Here is an 18,811-nt window from a genome sequence, read left to right as displayed (position 1 = left end):
TTCGTGCGGGTGACACGTAAAAGCACCCACTACACTCTCTGAGTGGTTGGCGTTAGGAAGGGCATCCAGCTGTAGAAACTCTGCCAAATCAGACTGGAGCCTGGTGTTGCCATCCGGTTTCACCAGTCCTCAGTCAAATCGTCCAACCCATGCTAGCATGGAAAGCGGACGTTAAACGATGATGATGATGATGATGATGATGATGTACAGATGTGATTGTTTGTGTTTGTGTCTCACTGCTTGACAACTGGTATTGGTTTGTTTATGTCAACATGACTTAGCAAATCAACAAAAAGGAGACTGATAGAAAAAGTACTGGTTTTAAAAAATATAACCACTAGGGCTGGTTTGATTGACTAAAAGCCTTGCAGTTGGTATTCCAGCATGGCTGCAATCCAATGACTGAAACAGATAAAAGAATCATCATCATCATCGTTTAGCGTCCGCTTTCCATGCTAGCATGGGTTGGATGATTTGACTGAGAACTGGTAAACCAGGAGGTGATACCAGGCTCCATTCTGATTTGGCAGAGTTTCTACAGCTGGATGCCCTTCCTAACGCCAACCACTCCGAGAGTGTAGTGGGTGCTTTTACGTGCCACCAGCACGAGGGCCAGTCAGGCGGTACTGGCAACTATCTCGCTTGAATGTCCTACTCACCACACTCGAAATGGTGTATTTTATGTGCCACCTGCACAGGAACCAGTCCATCAGCACTGGCAACTATCTCCCTTGAATGTCTTACTGACAAAGGCCATGCTCAAAATGGTGTATTTTACGTGTCACCTGCACAGGAGCCAATCCATCGGCACTAACAACAATCTCGCTCGAATGTCTTTTCACGTGCCTCTGGCACAAGTGCCAGGAAGGCGACGTTGGTAACGATCATGCTGGTGCTATTTACGTGCCACCGGCACGGAAGCCAGACAGCTGCTCAAAATGGGAAATTGTCAAGGTGAGGGGCGCTAGTTGTAGTTTCTATTTCATCTTGCAGTATACGAAGCATGCATGCAGACCACCACTAGCCAATTAGTTTAAGACTATATTTATTTGTTTCAGAGTAATATACATATTTTTCATATTTAGAATTAACATATTCTGATTTGCAAGTCACCTTAAGATGCTATATTTTTAATTTTAATTTTGAACATAGTAATATCATTTTCATTAAATATTTTCAGATGAACTAAATGCTGAAATTAACACTAAAATATTTTGAAAGTAATTTCAGTGATTTTCAGAAGAATTATATTTGTATATAATTTTTATGAGTTTTTGAAACTAATTTTTAAATCATTAAGATTGCTTTATCTGCAAATGCAGTGTAAGATATTAAAGTGTAAACAACTGTTTATATGTTTGAAATGAATTGAAAATTGTATTTTTCTCAATTATTACTAAGAAATACCAATAATTTAATTTTATGCGGTGAAATTTGAAATTATTAATTTTTACAAAAATGAAAATTCAATAATTTTATTACAAAAATAGGCCATAACATACTAAAATAATATCTATATTCTCCTCCTCCTCCTCTTCCTCCTCATCATCATTTAAAATTCGTTTTCCATGTTGACAGAATGCAACAAGCTGCAGAGTAGCACCAAGCTTCAATGTCAGTTTTGGCATGTTTTCTATGTCTGAATGACCTACCTAACCCTACACAAAATAATTTACTAAACAAAAATGTATTTTAATATGTATTGCAAAACTGGCTTTTATAAGGACTAAAATATGAATTCAGACAACTAATATGGCTGATACTGATCAAGAGAATTGATTCAGTCATTCTTTTACTTACAAGAAACTTACATCTGTTACCCAAGAAATTCATCCAATTAGATCCATTTTGATAACATTAACCCTCTAGCATATTTTTAACTGATTCCTCAGTTTTGACTTTTATAGGTTGCTTTTTAAATTGATTCTGCAGAGAGCTGTGTCATTTATGAGAAGAAATTCTATCTCTTATTGCTTAATGCTCAGTTTAGAAAAATGTATTTAGCCCTTTAGCATTCACATTATTCAGCCAAAAGTAATGCTTATTTATTTAAATCAATCATGCATGTCTTGTAGCTTTGAGATTTTGATGAAGTAACTGTTAATTTTTAGAATTATATTGTTGGGTAGGTATGAGAGGTTGGATCTGGCTAGTTTGAATATAAAACAAGTAGAATATTTTGGCCAGATATGGTCGGTTTTTATGGTAAAGGGTTAATTAACATCTGCTAAAACCTTTTATTACATGAATTTATTAATCTCATTTCATCACATGTTTAGCATATGTACAGAAATATTTATTTTCGCATCAATTATGTTCCAAGCCAGATATTGTACTCCACATGAGTCTCAACATAATTCTTATATGTTAAAAATTGTTTATTTTTAAAGTGATGCTTTTAAATATTGGTTTCAAATTTTGGCACAAGGCCAGCAATTTCGGGGAGGGGGTAAATCGATTACATTGACCCCAGTGCTCAACTGGAGCCTAATTTATCAACTTCAAAGGGATGAAAGGCAAAGTCAACCTTGGCAGTATTTGAACTCAGATTGTAAAGACAGAGAAAATACTGCTATGCATTTTTTTCCAGTGCAGTAACACTTCTGCCAACTCACCACCTGATGCTTTTAAATATTAATCACATACTAGACTTTTGAAATTCAAAACCAAATTATATATTTTCTGAATTGTTATATCAGATTAAGACATCAACATTGGTTGTGTTGTCAGAGTGTTGGATATAATTCATCACAGGAGGTGACTTAGTAGAATTGTTAGAGTTCCTGACAAAATGCCTTGTGGTATTTGTTCCACCAATTAGTAAGTGACAGCAGTGCTTGAAATGTCATTGGTGCTAAGCTTAATTAGGAAAACTGATGAAAGGGTCTTGTTTCATTAGGACAATGCTGCAACATACATGTTCTTAGTTTCAATGGCTACTGTGCATAATTGTGATTTTGAACTGGTTGATCAGCTATTCTTCTAGCTTGGCCTCATCTGATTATCATCTATTCCCCGACATGAAAAAACACTTGGCTGGGAATCAGTATCACAGTGATTGTTGTTGGCACTCCGTCGCTTACGACGTCGAGGGTTTCAGTTGATCCAATCAACGGAACAGCCTGCTCGTGAAATTAATGTGCAAGTGGCTGAGCACTCCACAGACACATGTACCCTTAACATAGTTCTCGGGGATATTCAGCGTGACACAGTGTGACAAAGCTGACCCTTTGAATTACAGGCACAACAGAAACAGGAAGTAAGAGTGAGAGAAAGTTGTGGTGAAAGAGTACAGCAGGGTTCACCACCACCCCCTGCCAGAGCCTTGTGGAGCTTTAGGTGTTTTTGCTCAATAAACACTCACACCGCCCGGTCTGGGAATCGAAACTGTGATCCTATGACCGCAAGTCTGCTGCCTTAACCACTGGGCCATTGCGCCTCCACATCACAGTGATAATCATGTCATATCTGCTGTTGACCTTTTTGAGCAACAGAATGAAAGCATCTTCACCAATGGGATCCAAGTATTGTAACACCAATGGAAAAAAGTGTGTGGATCATAAGGAGAACTAGGCTGAAAAATATATCTCATTTGGTCACATACCATGTGAGTGTCTTGGTCAGCTTATGAGCTTTTCAGCTGATCCTTGCAAAATGGCAGCTTTTCTTTTATACAACATTGATGGAGTAGGGAAAACTGCCAGTCTTCAATAAAAATTTAGTTGCCCAGGTCTGCACACACACAAGTTAAGTAGTCAGTTCTGACTGATGGAGACCTATATACACACACACACATATGTATGTATGTATGTATGTATGTATGTATGTATGTATGTATATCTAGCTATCTATATATATATATATACTTGGATTAATTTTATGTAATAAATGATTCTTTTATTCATTAGGCAATACATTACATTAGTGTTTACTCATAGGGAAAGGAACCAAGTTTGTGGCCATTCTATTCTTATTTTTTGCAGAAATTTTGTACTTAGCTTTGCCTAATTATTTTAGAAATATTTTCAAGAGTACAAATTTTAAAAAATATAAATTATTTTAGTATTTATCATTGTTGAATTAAATCTATGCTGAGTTAAAACTATGTCCTGATTACTGATATTTTTGCTTTGTTGGATAAAGTACATTAATCTAATAGAATAGTCATTATTTCTAGGTTAAAGTTGAGTAGACAAAGTCAGAAAGTCTTCCAACATGCATTATATTCAAGTAAATAACTCATGTTTCAGAAACCATTTAAAAGATATAAAAACATTAAAAAACTAAGTCCATACAAAACATTTGTAATATATTTTTCACTATGTTTCATTTTTAATCTCCTAATTGAATCCCATAGCAAGTTACATTTAATATATTTCAAATATACTTATTTCTCATGGTAAAAATTTCACTTGTCATTTGGTAACTTATTCTGAAAAACCCATATCTAATCTTCCCTTCTCTTGTAATATCCAACTGATTTTATACTTTGAAATGCTTATATATGTAACATTATACTCTGCTTACAATATAAATTTTTTGTGGGTGTCAACATTTTCAATTTTATTTATTCTTATTTTATATTTGAATGCTGTCATCAAATTTGGCAAAGCAACAAAATATATAGGTATACCTGATAAAGCTTTTATAATGCACAAAACTATTGAAATTTGTCAAGGAATGACAATCTGCTAAGACGTTTTGATATAATTCCTCATAGCAAGAGAGTAAAGCTGATCAGAGCTAGTTCTTAGCCTTGCATGTATCGGAAGTGAATATTATATCAAGTAAAACATTTGGATTAGAAGACCTTAAATGTATTACCATCTGGTTGCATACATCAGTAATATTGTAATATTTATCAACAAACCTTTACTTATTGTAATTTTAAATTATTACTTGGATTTATTGAACACTGTGAATGATAAACGTGTAGATCTGAATTTGAGAGAGATACATCCATGGTAGACATATCAAAATCAACTGCTAATCACTTCTAATCTCACTGGATTTTTTACTGAAGAATTTTACTGATTTGTAGAAAGAAGAATAAGATCAATTTAAAAATAAGGAACATATAAGACATTTTAAAATCTTAAATGCATTGAATTCTTCTGAGGATTTACAATACAGATTTAGCAAAATATACTGTAAGATTTTCCTCTGTCAGATTCAGAAATAACATCACTGTTATGTAGACAGTTTTAAATTTCAAATGAATTTATCAAAGAAGATCTTTATCTGATGTATCAAATATACTCTCAATAGGGATTAGTGGCATATACACATAAATAAATAATTACCACTTTAAAATAATTAATATTTAGAATGCAAATGCAAACACAAAAGAGAAATGTAAATAATCTTTGGTTAACAATGAATTTGGAAATAAATTCAGCAATAAATAATAGCTTGTAATATATTAGCTTAAAAATTCCTTGAATGAAAAAGCAAACATGAACTATACACCTTCTGTAACTTAGATAGGTGTGCTACCAGTCAAATTAAAGCAACCTTCTAACCTTTCCCCATCAAATTAAATGATTTAATCTTAGAAGTAAGAAAGTTTGTTTATATTAAAAATTCAAAAATGTAGATGCATAAAAAAATATATAAATAAGTTTTTGTTAATAATATGTCACAAACTAAATTAATAGTTAATGATGCATTGGGTTGCAAACCCCTTGGATGCCAAGGTTTGTAAAATAAGTTATATATAGATGAATTCACTTTGAGATACATCACTAATAAAAATTTATTTCTGTAAGTAATGATTTAAATTAAGGCATTAGACTAGTATAAATTTAAATGGTTAATTTGAACAAATAAACTATCACCAATTTCTCCAAATTGAAGAAAAAGAACTATGAGAATCAAAATGTTTCAATCTCATAATCTCAAATTTTAGCCTTTCATCCTTTTGGGGGTCAATAATATAAGTGCCAATTGAGAACTGGAATGATGCAATCAAATTACCCCTCCCCTAAAATAGCTGGCCTTGAGCCAAAATATGAAACTATTAATATTTGACATAAAAATATGCAGAAAGTAATAAATAAATAAACATGGATTTTTAATCATCCAATTTTTAACAGTATAGAGTTCTATAAAATTAATGTGCAAAAGATAAGATATTTGCAAAAAGTATTTGCTTTTGAAGTCCGACAGAATGAAAACTTTACACCAGGAAAGTTACAAAAATTTTTTCCTAATTATAGATGTTAACTTCACAATGGGATAACAAAATTAGAGATCATATTCAAAATTTTAAATTTCATATGTTCATTGTGATTTTGGTGAGTCCCATAAACTAGCGACTCATTGAGATATTCCTGAAGAGTTTTTGAGGGGATTTTAGAACAAATCAGTTTTGTTTTTTAGAACAAATCCTCATCTCTTAAATATAAAATCAATTTTGTCCTTGCTTAAAATATGTGTTAACCACATAATTCTATTGTTGCTACTGCAGTGAGCTGTTGTTCTAACTTATAGTACCCACTTAAGCTATGTAAACAAAGCCACTAAGAGTTAAGTGCCTTCATCTGATATATAAAACAGCAGAAATAATGGGATGTTAACTGTCAACCCAGCCATCGACAGATCAACTAGAAAATATTTGATAATTGTTTCATAAGATATATCTTTAAAGGATATATGATTGAATGGACATAAAATTCATTAGCATTTTTCTCTCTTACAAATACATTTAGTTTTAAAATGTAAAAGCAATATTGAACTATATGATAACTTTAATATAAACACAAGCAATAGAAAATATAAAGCATTACAAAAATAATTCTTCATTTCAATTAAAGAGCTTTAAACATTGTCTATTGAATATTTTTCTTAAAATCCTATTTTTTGAAAGATGTTGACTGTTTCTATCAATAGAATGTTACTATGCATAACTTATAGAATATTTTAATAAATTCATTTACTTCATTTAACATGCATTATGAATATTGTCATTGTTATCTGTATTATCATGCTCGATGTTCTTGCCATCATTTTCATTATGTCTGCATCATTAAAGCTGAGACAGGCTACACAAAAATTATCGATACATTGTCATTTCATAGTGTCTGTTTCACCATCAGTTTGCAGTGTATCATCTCCACATTAGGTTTTTAGAAGCCCAAATGTTTTTAGATTTACCTCAACACATTCACTCCAGTCTACTCCAATCTATCTTTGTTAGAGGTACTGTCCTCTATAACTCACAACATTCTTACTCTTTCACCCAGTATGAATCAATCAACCATTCACATATCATGTATACACTATCATAGATGTCTATTATTCTACATACTGTATGTGTCAGATATTCAAACACTTGATAGCTCACATATAATTAATCCTCTTTATAAAATCAATGCAGATTAAACCTGGTTCATTATTTTAGAGCTGAACCAGCAGTTACACTTTTACCTTACATGTTTTTCTACCAGGCATCATTTTAATTCTAACATTTAGCTTTTGTATGGATGGGTGCAGACATGGCTATGTGGCTAATAAGTTTGCTTCTCTACCACATGCTTTGGGAAGTGTCTACAACTATAACATCACCGTGAACAATTCGAGTGAATTTAGTTGACAGAAACTCTACAAAGCCTGTCATATATATGTGTGTGTGTATGTGTGTGTGTGTGTGTGTGTGTACATACCAACATATATATATAGATATAGGTATATATATATGTATATTATATATATATATATATATATATATATATATATATACACACAAATATTAAAATATATAAAAATATATACACACATGCATGTATATGTATGTGTATATATGTGGGAATGTGTGCTGTCTGTGTAACTCTATGAATGTTTACTGACTGCACTTCATATGAAAATGTGTTTGAGTTATGGACAGTGATGTCTGCTGATATCATCTCAATAAATTGCCTGTCAGTTCTGTCCTTTTGATGGTGAGTGGAGTGAAAATATCTTATTCGAAAAACAGGTATGGCCATGCAGCTTCAAAAATAATTTCTCGAAAATTTGCATTCATCTGTTGCATGGTAGCATGGATAAGCAGCTATAAAATAAATGAACAAGTGAAAAGAAACGCTTTGTTGACAAAGTCTTCTAGCCTCAATACTTTCAACTTATCTGCTCTGGAACTAATTATATTATGTAGGTAACAGAGTGAATCATCTGAGAAATTCGCAAGTCTTAATTTCAGAGCTTTTCTTATTTTGAGCCTCTTCGGTGGGAGATAGACAGTCATCAAAAGTTGTGAAGATACTTTCATTACTATATCACTATCTAGATTGTGCTCGTCCATCATTGTCATCATTCTTTAATGTCTGTTTTCCACGCTGGCATGGGTTGGATGGTTTGACCAGAAATGGCAGGCAGTGAAAGCTGCACTAAGCTCCAGTCTGTGTTTGGCTTGATTTCTATGGTTGGATGCCCTTCCTAATGCCAACCACTTTACCGGGTGCTTTTAATATGGCACTGTATGAGTGCTTTTACATGGAACTGGCACAAGACTCTTGCTGGCCAATCATCTTCAACAGGGGGAGTGGCCTTAACACTTCCACTGTGGTGGACAGGTCTTATAGATAAATTAAAACAAACCAAAATCAAGTTGCCTCTAACAAGAAACCACTGTTTCTTAACCAACATACTAGTGTTCTAAGAAGTAAAAGTGAAAACGAATAAGAAGGCTTATAAGGCCATCTAAAAAATATAAATTATATAATTTGTATGTGATAAATTCTATAAAGATTTAGCAGACATGATATATATATATATTCAAGCATATAATGGAATAAAATGATGGCAAAATGTAGAACCTGCTGCAAAAGCATCTTGTTGAGAAATACACAAGGAGAATTGATATGCCATAAAAATTTAAGACAGAAAATCAGCTATATTGAATTAAGCTGGCATTAAATTAAATATAAATTTAAAGTAACTTACATAAAAATAAATTTGATTTAATTCAAATTTAATTTTACAAATTAATCTTAGGAATGAATGAAAAATAGAAGTCTATGCAAAATGATAGAAAGCGTGCATAATATTTTTCTATTATAAAAAGTGTATTTTCAGTGTAAATTTGGAATCCTGATGGTTGATATAAAGAATGTTATTTGTGAAAAGGATGTTATATTATCAAAATCTTCATCAACATTATCATCATCACTACCACCAAAACACTATCATCATCATCATTGTCGTTGACGTCATTGTCATCGTCATCATCATCATCATCATCATCATTCTCACCATCACATTACCACTATCATTTACATTCATTTTCCATGCTAGCATAGGTTGGGTAGGTCATCAGGATTTGACAGGTCACAGGACTACATCTTGCTTCAATACCTCTGATTCGATATGATTTCTATGGCTGGATGTTTCTCTAAATAACAACCACCTTAAAGAGTATGCTGGATGTATTTTTTTTGGCACAAGCACCATAGAAGTTGTTTTGCCCTAGCATGACTAAGGCCTCTTAAGCTTAAATCAAACTGAATTGAGCAGCAACAATGTAGGTGTTATATGATGAAAGACAATATATTTCACCTCGAAATTTTAAGTCCATATAAATGTTTAATCATAAATACTTGCATATTATATGAGTAACCAAGCACACAAGCATATTTAAAAATTGTAAATTCATCGTAGATATCTCTAAGAGTTGTTTTGTCTACCAAATCCAAACCTTTCCTCAGTATAAAACTTTTATGGTTTTACTTACTATTTCTAAATTTGTAAAGCTTGATAGCTAATGTGACATTAAGAAAAGATAAATGAAAATAAAATTTACTCCTTCACAACCGAAAATGTTAATTTCAATACGTGAGATAATATTCTTACACTACATTTTGCAACTGAAGCAGTCTTATTTTGGAAAGTACAAGAGTAGTTGTGTATTGTTTCATTATCATCATTACTATCATATTCTTCATTGTCTTCATTGCCAAGTTATAATTTCTCATCATCAGAGCTTCCACTGATAGAATCCATGCCACAACTACTATCATCACTTTAATTGTCACTCTTACCATCAAAGCAATATCATTAATTAAGAAATCTCTAAACAGTGCACATAGTTGTGAAAACAAAAAGTCAGGTTTTGCAGAGTTTTCAATTGAATCAATCTTATGAGTGAAGACATTTTATTAAAAGAAAATATAGAATTTGAAGTCTAAGCAATTTGGGACGTCAATGTAAAAAGTAGCCTAGATATATTTTATGCCTCACTAATTGTAATACTAAGAGATATCCAAATTTGATTCTCTTGCTGCTTAAAGGTATATCAATATCTGTCTATAGCATTTTGAAGGAAATTAAAAAGAATTGTACAAGCTCATTACTTAAGTTTTAAGAAAGATGTTCTGTATAAATTTAAGGCTTGCAATCTTGAAAAAAATATCACACTTTACATGATTATTAATTTTTTCATATCCTTGGGATTTTATTTTAATTATGTTATATTATTGCCATTTCAATTGCATAGGAAAGACTTTACCCAGAGCCTGTTGGAATCTTCATGAATCAGAAACCATGTGAGATAATGTGAAATCAGTGCGGTTTTTATGCTGCCTAAAAAGTTAATGGCTTCAGTATTGAGCAAATTCATGGTTAAAAGGGGATTTGAAAGTCAGTTTTCAGAATGAAAGATATGCAATGCTAGGTATAGGATTTCGGGAGTGTGGATGACAAGAAACAAAGCTCCATCTTCATTATACTACTAATATTATCATAATCATTGTGAGTAACAAAGTTATTAGTATTAATATGATCAGTAGAAGAAAGAAAATTGTAGTGGAAACATTTATCAGAAACAGAATTATATTTCCACATGAAATGTAATTTTGAAATAAAAATATATTGTTTATACATTTCTATTTCATTATTATTTTTCAAGAGGAGATATTTTACAAAACCAATTATCTAATTATCAATGACAATAAGATTTTGAAAGATGTTAAAAAAAAATTAGACAGCAAAGAAATGTTTTTCCTTCTTTTTTTTTAAGAGTTCTATCTTTAAATTGCAAAGATCAAAAGAATGACATGTATTATTGCCACATGCAGATTGATAAAATTTTCTTATATTCAAATACATGTTTACTCCAATTAATGAGTTATCAAATTTGGAGTTACCAAAAAGAATAAAAATGAAACAGTAGAAAATGTTAAATAACCATGCATAATTTTGAAAGTGCCTACTAAAAATTCACAGACAAATTTCACTTTTTGCATGCAAACCTAAGCTACAAGTAACTTTTTTTTTTAAGAGTTGTCTTGTAAAAACACAAACTTTTATGTGTTCTACAAATTTGAAATTTAGCTTCTTTCAGAGCCTTCTCTTTGAATATTCATCAAAATTTAAAACATTGCTTCTTTTACAAGAATTTATTAATAATCTATCACGAGGTATACTAAATGAATATTTCTGTCAGTGAAATTTTCATTGAATAATATTGTATGTTTAATGATGATAATGATTGGAACGATACTTAGATAATGATGATTTATTGAACGAAATTTCTTAATGATAAAAATTAATGTTGTAATTAGTAGTTAAAGAAGCAAGATTTTGTCTTGATCAGTTTTTAAATTTTTGATAGATAATGGAAAAAAGAAATCTTTTAAAGAAACATGGTTTCAAACTCATAAACACACAAAAATATTTTGTAATGAAGTATATAAATGAATATCAATACATCAAAAGAAACATAAATTTTTTTTTCAACGAATCACAATGTAAAGAAAGACGAAAAATGAAAGAATAACTTTAGTATGACTGAACCTATTAATTCATCAGAATGTCTTAAAAGCGTATTATAGCAGGGGTAATTAAAAGCAGGAATAATTTAAAATCTTTGTAAGAGATGAGGTGATTAGAGTGATGCTATTTCCGATGTAATTAAAATCATTTCAACTATTTAATTAGTATTTTATATTTACAATTGTAAAAGAACAACTCAGTTTACAATGAATCATTTGTCACAGTAAAATATTTAAAGGAACAATGCTTTTGCTAAATTTCAGAAATTTTACCATTTTATACTATCAAAGATTGCTGAAGTAAATTCATATTTTTAGAGGAAGAATTTAAATTTACCTAGAATTAATAGACTCTCAATCATCAGCTTTTCATATAGAAGCATGAAGCCTGATTTATTTACCAGAGAGGATACGAGTAATCCTGAAATTTATACCTTACTCAAAAGCACTAATGATATAAGTGAAAAGGTTCCAACAGGGAATTGAATTTGGCTCATGAATTTACATTTGTGATTCTGCCTTCCACCAAATTTTGTTTTATTCTGCATGATAAGGAAAAATATCATTTAGCCAAAAATTGTGTTTTATACATTATGTTGAAACTGGGATTTAAGTAAAATTTTAAATGCTTGGATGGGGCCACTTCAGTCTGAGCTGAACATACATCTGTATATGTATGCAGAGACTTGGGCAAGAGTTTTTTGTTAGGAAGACCAGCAATTATTCTTATGTGCAAATCTCTCCTCTCCACAATAATGACTGTTGTCTAAGGGAAAGGATGCCAACTTAGGCCAATACTGTTTGGCATAATACAGTGTAGCACCAGGGGTGCCTCAGAAATTACTGTCAGAGCACATCTTGCCTGTCTGTCTAAATAGTTTCACCAATCCACTTCACTGGATTAGTACTATTTTACTGACCATCATATGAATGAAAGACAAAGCTGATGTTGGAGTGATTTGAACTCAAAATGCTGAAAGTTGAACTGAATACCACAGAGCATTCTGTCCAATGTTCCAACAACTCTGCCAACCTGTTGCTTTCAGTGTCTGGGTATTTTATTGGGAATTCATGAAAAATCCCAACAACCTCATATTTGCATTACTAGAAGATGTCTTAAGGAAATAGAAACTATTTCTAGCATGCTAGAATTATTACAGTACATTAGGAGTTAAGGGATATGTTGTATATTTTATTGTTTACATTAGTAATATATATATATATATATATATATATATATAGAAATTTAAAAATCATCAAGAAAATTCCTCAAGTAGTAATTACTGATTTAAAGGTAATTTAAATCTATGAATATAATCATTGAAGTAGCTAAGGTGAGGAATGATATCATTAAACATAATCAAGTTTAATTGATAGCCACTGTATCTTTATTAATGTCCTATGAATATGATAATTAGATGAATGAAAGGACCAGTTCTATGAGGCTTTTAATGTATACTACCTCAAAGAAAGATTATAATGACATTCTCATAAGAGTAATGGATTTTAATGATCATGTTGGAGGATGACTGAACAGATACAGTGATATTTATGGAGGGATTATGGCCTTGACACAAGAGAGAACAAAGCTCCAGGAATAGTGTGATGTGAATGGTGATATCAAATGATATTTATAGCAATAATCACGTAAAAATTAAAAAAAAGCAACTTATTATTATGATTATTATTATTATTATTATTATTATATTGATATTAATAAAATTATGTACAAGTCTAGTACTGGTGTTAATTTAATTGACTATGCCCTTCTCACTAGATATGGGGTATGGTCAATTAAATTGTGCCTATATTATTATTATTATTATTATTATTATTATTATTATTATTATTATTATTATTATTATTATTATTATTATTATTATTATTATTATCTGTAAACTTTTGAATTCAAAAAGTAATTGAACTTAAAACTTTTAGTCATTTGCAAAAGATAACTAAAAATTATTGTTCATCATTTTAAATCAAATTAAAAGGTACCTTCAGATTTGATGTTCATCGAATTATTGTTAAAAATATTAGCTGTAAAATTTCTACATTTTTTGTCATTGGTTACTTTTAAGCATTATTTCTTAAATTTTTTTTTATCAATTGCTTCAGTATTAGCATACATTAAATGCAATGTATTCAGTATTTTACAGCTAGATGGCCTTTCTAATTTATGACTCATCTTAGGTGGGAACAAGAAGAGAAATATGTAATTTTATTTAACATAGCTTTTTGTGTCACAGAGTTATTAATTATTCTATCTATTTATTTTTTAAAGCTTTTATATACATAATTATTCTAAGGTAATTTCATTTTCTTCACGGTTAATTTAATTAATTTATTTTCTTTCTCGGGAAAAAAAAAGTTAGTAGAAACAGGTGAAATATCTTAAAGAAGTAAGATGTTTCATCTATCTCCATGTCTCAGTCACATAACCAAAATAAAATAACTGTGATATTGACCATATATAAATGTTTACCCCTGCAGTGAATACTTAAAAAGACATTTCTAATAACTGGATGCAGACAATATATAGATTAGATGTGACATCAAAAGTATTAGACCCCACCAAATGAAATGCCCAACTTAGCAATCAAATTTTCTAAACTTTTGTATTCTAAATGTAATATTAAAATTTAGACTAAAATGAGTTATTGTAAGTTTTAAAAGGCTATAATTCTGTCTCTGCTGCTCATTAGAAGATGATCACTAGAAGTAAAATAATATATTTTATGTGTTGTATCATATTTTCTGATAAGCTTTTAAATATTATTTTGAATATTTTAAAGTTGATTATATTTTATTTAAAGACTTCCTTATACTTATTTGTTATACTAGATAACTGAACTAATTCTATAAAAATACCTTTGAGAATTAGATGTATAAGTCTTGGAATGAATGGTGAAAAAAATACTCACAAGTTTGATAACTCTAAAGTATCTAAATTTTTCTGTGAAAAGATCATATCATTTGCATATTCTTCAAAATGCTTTTCTGAGAAATCTAAGAATATTTTAAAATCTAATTCAGTGACATTCACTAGTAAGTCAGGTTTAAATTAATCTACAAGTGAGGCAGGTTTATAATTAATCTACAGGCAAGTTAGGTTTATAATCAATCTATCAAAATATGAAGAGAAATCTGATATAAACTAATGCTTATGGTTTATTATTATTAATTTTTAATAAATTTCTGAATTTCAGCTAAAATTTCATACTGTAAACTTGTAAATTCAGTATTTCTTTAGGATATGAAATAAATGTTTTTACAATAATACTGATAATAAATAAATCTTTTGTTTGGTTATTTACCCAAATGTTGAGCATTTCAACAATATGCTGATGAAAAATGCTAATATCTTTATTTTGTTTTACAAAGTTTCAAACAGCTCTTTATTGTACCACTCTAATTAAGGCTGTATGATAAATTAACGAGTCAGTTACACTGTCTACAAGCTGAAAAGCTTCTTTGCATAATCTTGCATATTATTTTATTCCTATGAATGTAAATGAATTTCTTGAAGGAATATTTCCATCTTGCATGTTTCAATGTCTTGATTATCTCAAAGTAATTTATAAGAAGCAGAACTTGGCACTAATACTGTTTCAAAGTGTACAGGAATAATATTGGTAATTAGTAAGTAAATGTCTCTGGGACTTCTCTGAAAATTTTCCATATAGATTAACTTAATAGCCTTAAAGGAAATAATGATATACATAATGCAACAGCCTTTAACTTGGCAGTTAAATATAATTCACTGAATGGAAAGGCAATATTAAAGCATGTGGGGAATATATATACACTTCTACAAAATCTCTCAAATTATTATGTCTAGTCTATTAATTGCTTAAAGGATGATGCATAATGGATGTCTTAATTCCAGATGAAAGTTTAATAAGCACAGATGAGAGAGGAGCTGAAAGCTAGGGAAAGAAGATGGTATTGATTCGGTCACCATTGCCAACCCACCAAAAAGAGAATTTTATGATTCAGTCAAAACATCCAGTGATTGTTACACACAGTTTGAAAACATTAGTTCCTCCTGCTCAGAGCTACGTTCACCAAATGTGCGTGATGTAGCAGCATCTTTTTGATGTAACTATTTTTTTATGTATATATATTAATATGTTTTCAATATTTTATGGCCAAAATTGATTATTGAGCAATTCTAGTATTGTTATGTTACTGCGTTTCATACTATAATCACAACTACAGTATTTCCCATTAAAAAAATATTTTTATAATATCTATTTATATGAAAATATAACAAAAAATAAATCATATTTTAACTATATCATCATCGTTTAACGTCCGCTTTCCATGCTAGCATGGGTTGGACGATTTGACTGAAGACTGGTGAACCAGATGGCTACACCAGCCTCCAATCTGATTTGGCAGAGTTTCTACTGCTGGATGCCCTTCCTAACGCCAACCACTCCATGAGTGTAGTGGGTACTTTTACGTGCCATCGGCATGAAGGCCAGTCAGGCGGTACTGGCAACGGCCACACTCAATGGTGTATTTTACGTGCCACCTGCACAGGGGCCAGTCCAGTGGCACTGGCAACGATCTCGCTTGAATGTCTTTACACATGCCACTGGCACAAGTGCCAGGAAGGCGATGCTGGGCACAGGTGCCATCAAGATTTCGCTTTCTATGAAGTATTAAATGTCTATTTCTTAGCATATCAAAATAATATCAAAAACTATATTTGTTAATTTATAACTGAACTTTGGTTTAACTTCAGTAATTTTAAACATTTACTTTTGTTAATTAAGAACAGATATCTAATGAAATCAGTTAATGTCACTTCTAAAATAAAATTAATTTTAGAATTGTTTTCTCAAATTTAATTCAGCATCATATGCTGAAATTTTGTCTCTATTCAATTCAATTTGAAATTTTTATTTGAATTCATTTATCACAGCCAATATTGTTTACATTTCATATTTCTATCTCAGCAATATCTGGTGATTGATGATCTCATATTTCTTTTTGGCAAAAGTATTCCAAAACTTTTTTTTAGAGGTACCATTTAATAAGTGTTACCTCATAACTGTATCTTCATATACTCTTGTCAGTTTGCCTCAAGAACTGGTAGTTAATTCCTCATTACTGTTAATAATTAACAAAGGATACCATTCATAAAATAAAACCTTTAAGTAGTTTGTATAATACATTTCTTGTTCTATAAAATATTATTCATGAAATTATTCATTGTAATGAATAATGTATTTCATCCATTGTTAGAATATTTCTAGTGGAAAATTTACATGAGAAAAATGTGTGATAATGGAAAAAAATATCTAAATATTTTCTTTCTCATTTAGATATCTGTGTTCAGTTAGTTTCAAATGCTTTCATTAAGGCTATGAACCCACCTAATTAAACCTAACATTTTGACACTATTCCTCATGTATAAATTTAAATATCTCTTTGCATTTTAATACAACCTACAAAACCTAATTATTATTTGAAAGTAATTTCAAGGAAATTGGACGGTAGAGAGGAGTTACATGAAATTCTAGAGAATGACAAGTAAAAGAAATAAGTTTTGAGGAAGGCTATTACAATATTATTACTAAAATATTCTAAAATTTTACTTTCACAGATAACACAACTATCCTTGCTTAAATTGAAAGAATTATCCTGGGTTTGTCATTTGTTAAATATCAAAAATTATTTTAATAATAATCTGAGAATTGAGAAAAGTTCAGTAGCTGATTTAAATTCGAAATCCTATGATAATATTAAATTCTACTAGCTTAGTATATGGCCCACTGTATACAAAATAAGTTATGTTGTTACTATCTGATAGTAGATTGTGAAATTATTCAGCTAAAATATGTTGTTGAACTTTTAAGGCATTTAAATGAGACAAGAGATGTCAGAGCTGTTTTTAAAAAGGTTTTAATAGACTTAGCAATTAAAGTGTCTTGGAATGAAAGTTATCACTCAACAGATGTTAATCATAGTTTTCACTCAGAAAGATAATAGTGCATGTTATTAAACTTTTGTTACTAATTTACTTATATTACTTATCCTTCATATTCACAATATTGTTATTAAAATTATCCAAAAATTTATAATTTTGTCTTTTGTTGCAGCCATCACTTAATTTTTCCAGCAACATCAATATTAGTGTGAGGCTATTCTTATACAGATAGCATCTTTTATGGGCTCAAATATATGGAAAATATGAAAGATTTCAATTCAATAAGGGTTAAAAGAGGTTTACCATGCTAATAGCTAGTTAAAGCATTTTATTACTAAGTAATTACTGTAGAGGTGAATATATATGTTATAAATTTTAGTCAGATGCTCAATTATCTTTAAAATGATAAGGACATAGGATTCAATCTATTGAGTGATTTATTTATTAAACCAAATTGTGTTTATTACTAATGATTAACTTAAGTATTGGACTGTCACGAAAGCTATCAGTAGATTTATAAATACTCACTAATGATTAAATTTAAGCTTCTAATACTGAGAAAATTTAGGTAATTAGAATAGAGTAATTACTTTTAGTGCAGCAGATTTTAATTTGTTTAAGTGAAAACTGTAATGATATTTCTAACCTAAACTCAACGTATCTCTTATCAAAATATTAAATTCCCTTTCAGGAAATATGATTCTTTGAAATACTTTGATATATATCCAAATAATGTCACAAAAAATCTGGGTATGCAAACAGCACATAGATCTGAGGAAGCAAGTGAAGAAAAAAATATAATATCATTGAGCACTTTACCGCAAGTCCTGAGTAATGTGTTTCCGTTTGGTAATTGTGCAGCTGGTCAAACAGTAACTGACATTTGTCACAAGCCAGCCAGTTGAATAGCTGATCACATGTATGATGAGTGTTGGGCGGCCATTTGGTGAATCTCACTAACTTATAAACTATATATTTTTGCATAGTAATTTTATCTAGACGATTGCTTATTAATAAAGCCTTTCTTGTAGATTTGTTGAAGAGTGTTATTTAAGCTTTGTTTCTCCTGAAGGCTTTAAAAAAATATCAGAATCTACAGTATATA

The 18,811-nt window shown here is 30.4% G+C and overlaps 1 protein-coding gene across 4 annotated transcripts in view; it reads right to left on the bottom strand.

Annotated features, from left to right (window-relative positions):
* The window catches only part of LOC106878173 (uncharacterized), a 1,037,364-nt gene that overhangs the window by 84,228 nt on the left and 934,325 nt on the right, over positions 1-18,811 (bottom strand). The window lies entirely within an intron of this gene.

The sequence above is a fragment of the Octopus bimaculoides genome, chromosome 8 (genome assembly GCF_001194135.2).
Source record: "Octopus bimaculoides isolate UCB-OBI-ISO-001 chromosome 8, ASM119413v2, whole genome shotgun sequence".
Lineage (NCBI taxonomy): Eukaryota > Metazoa > Mollusca > Cephalopoda > Octopoda > Octopodidae > Octopus > Octopus bimaculoides.
Note: the sequence above shows the minus strand (reverse complement) of the source record. Positions and strands in the feature narration are given on the sequence as shown.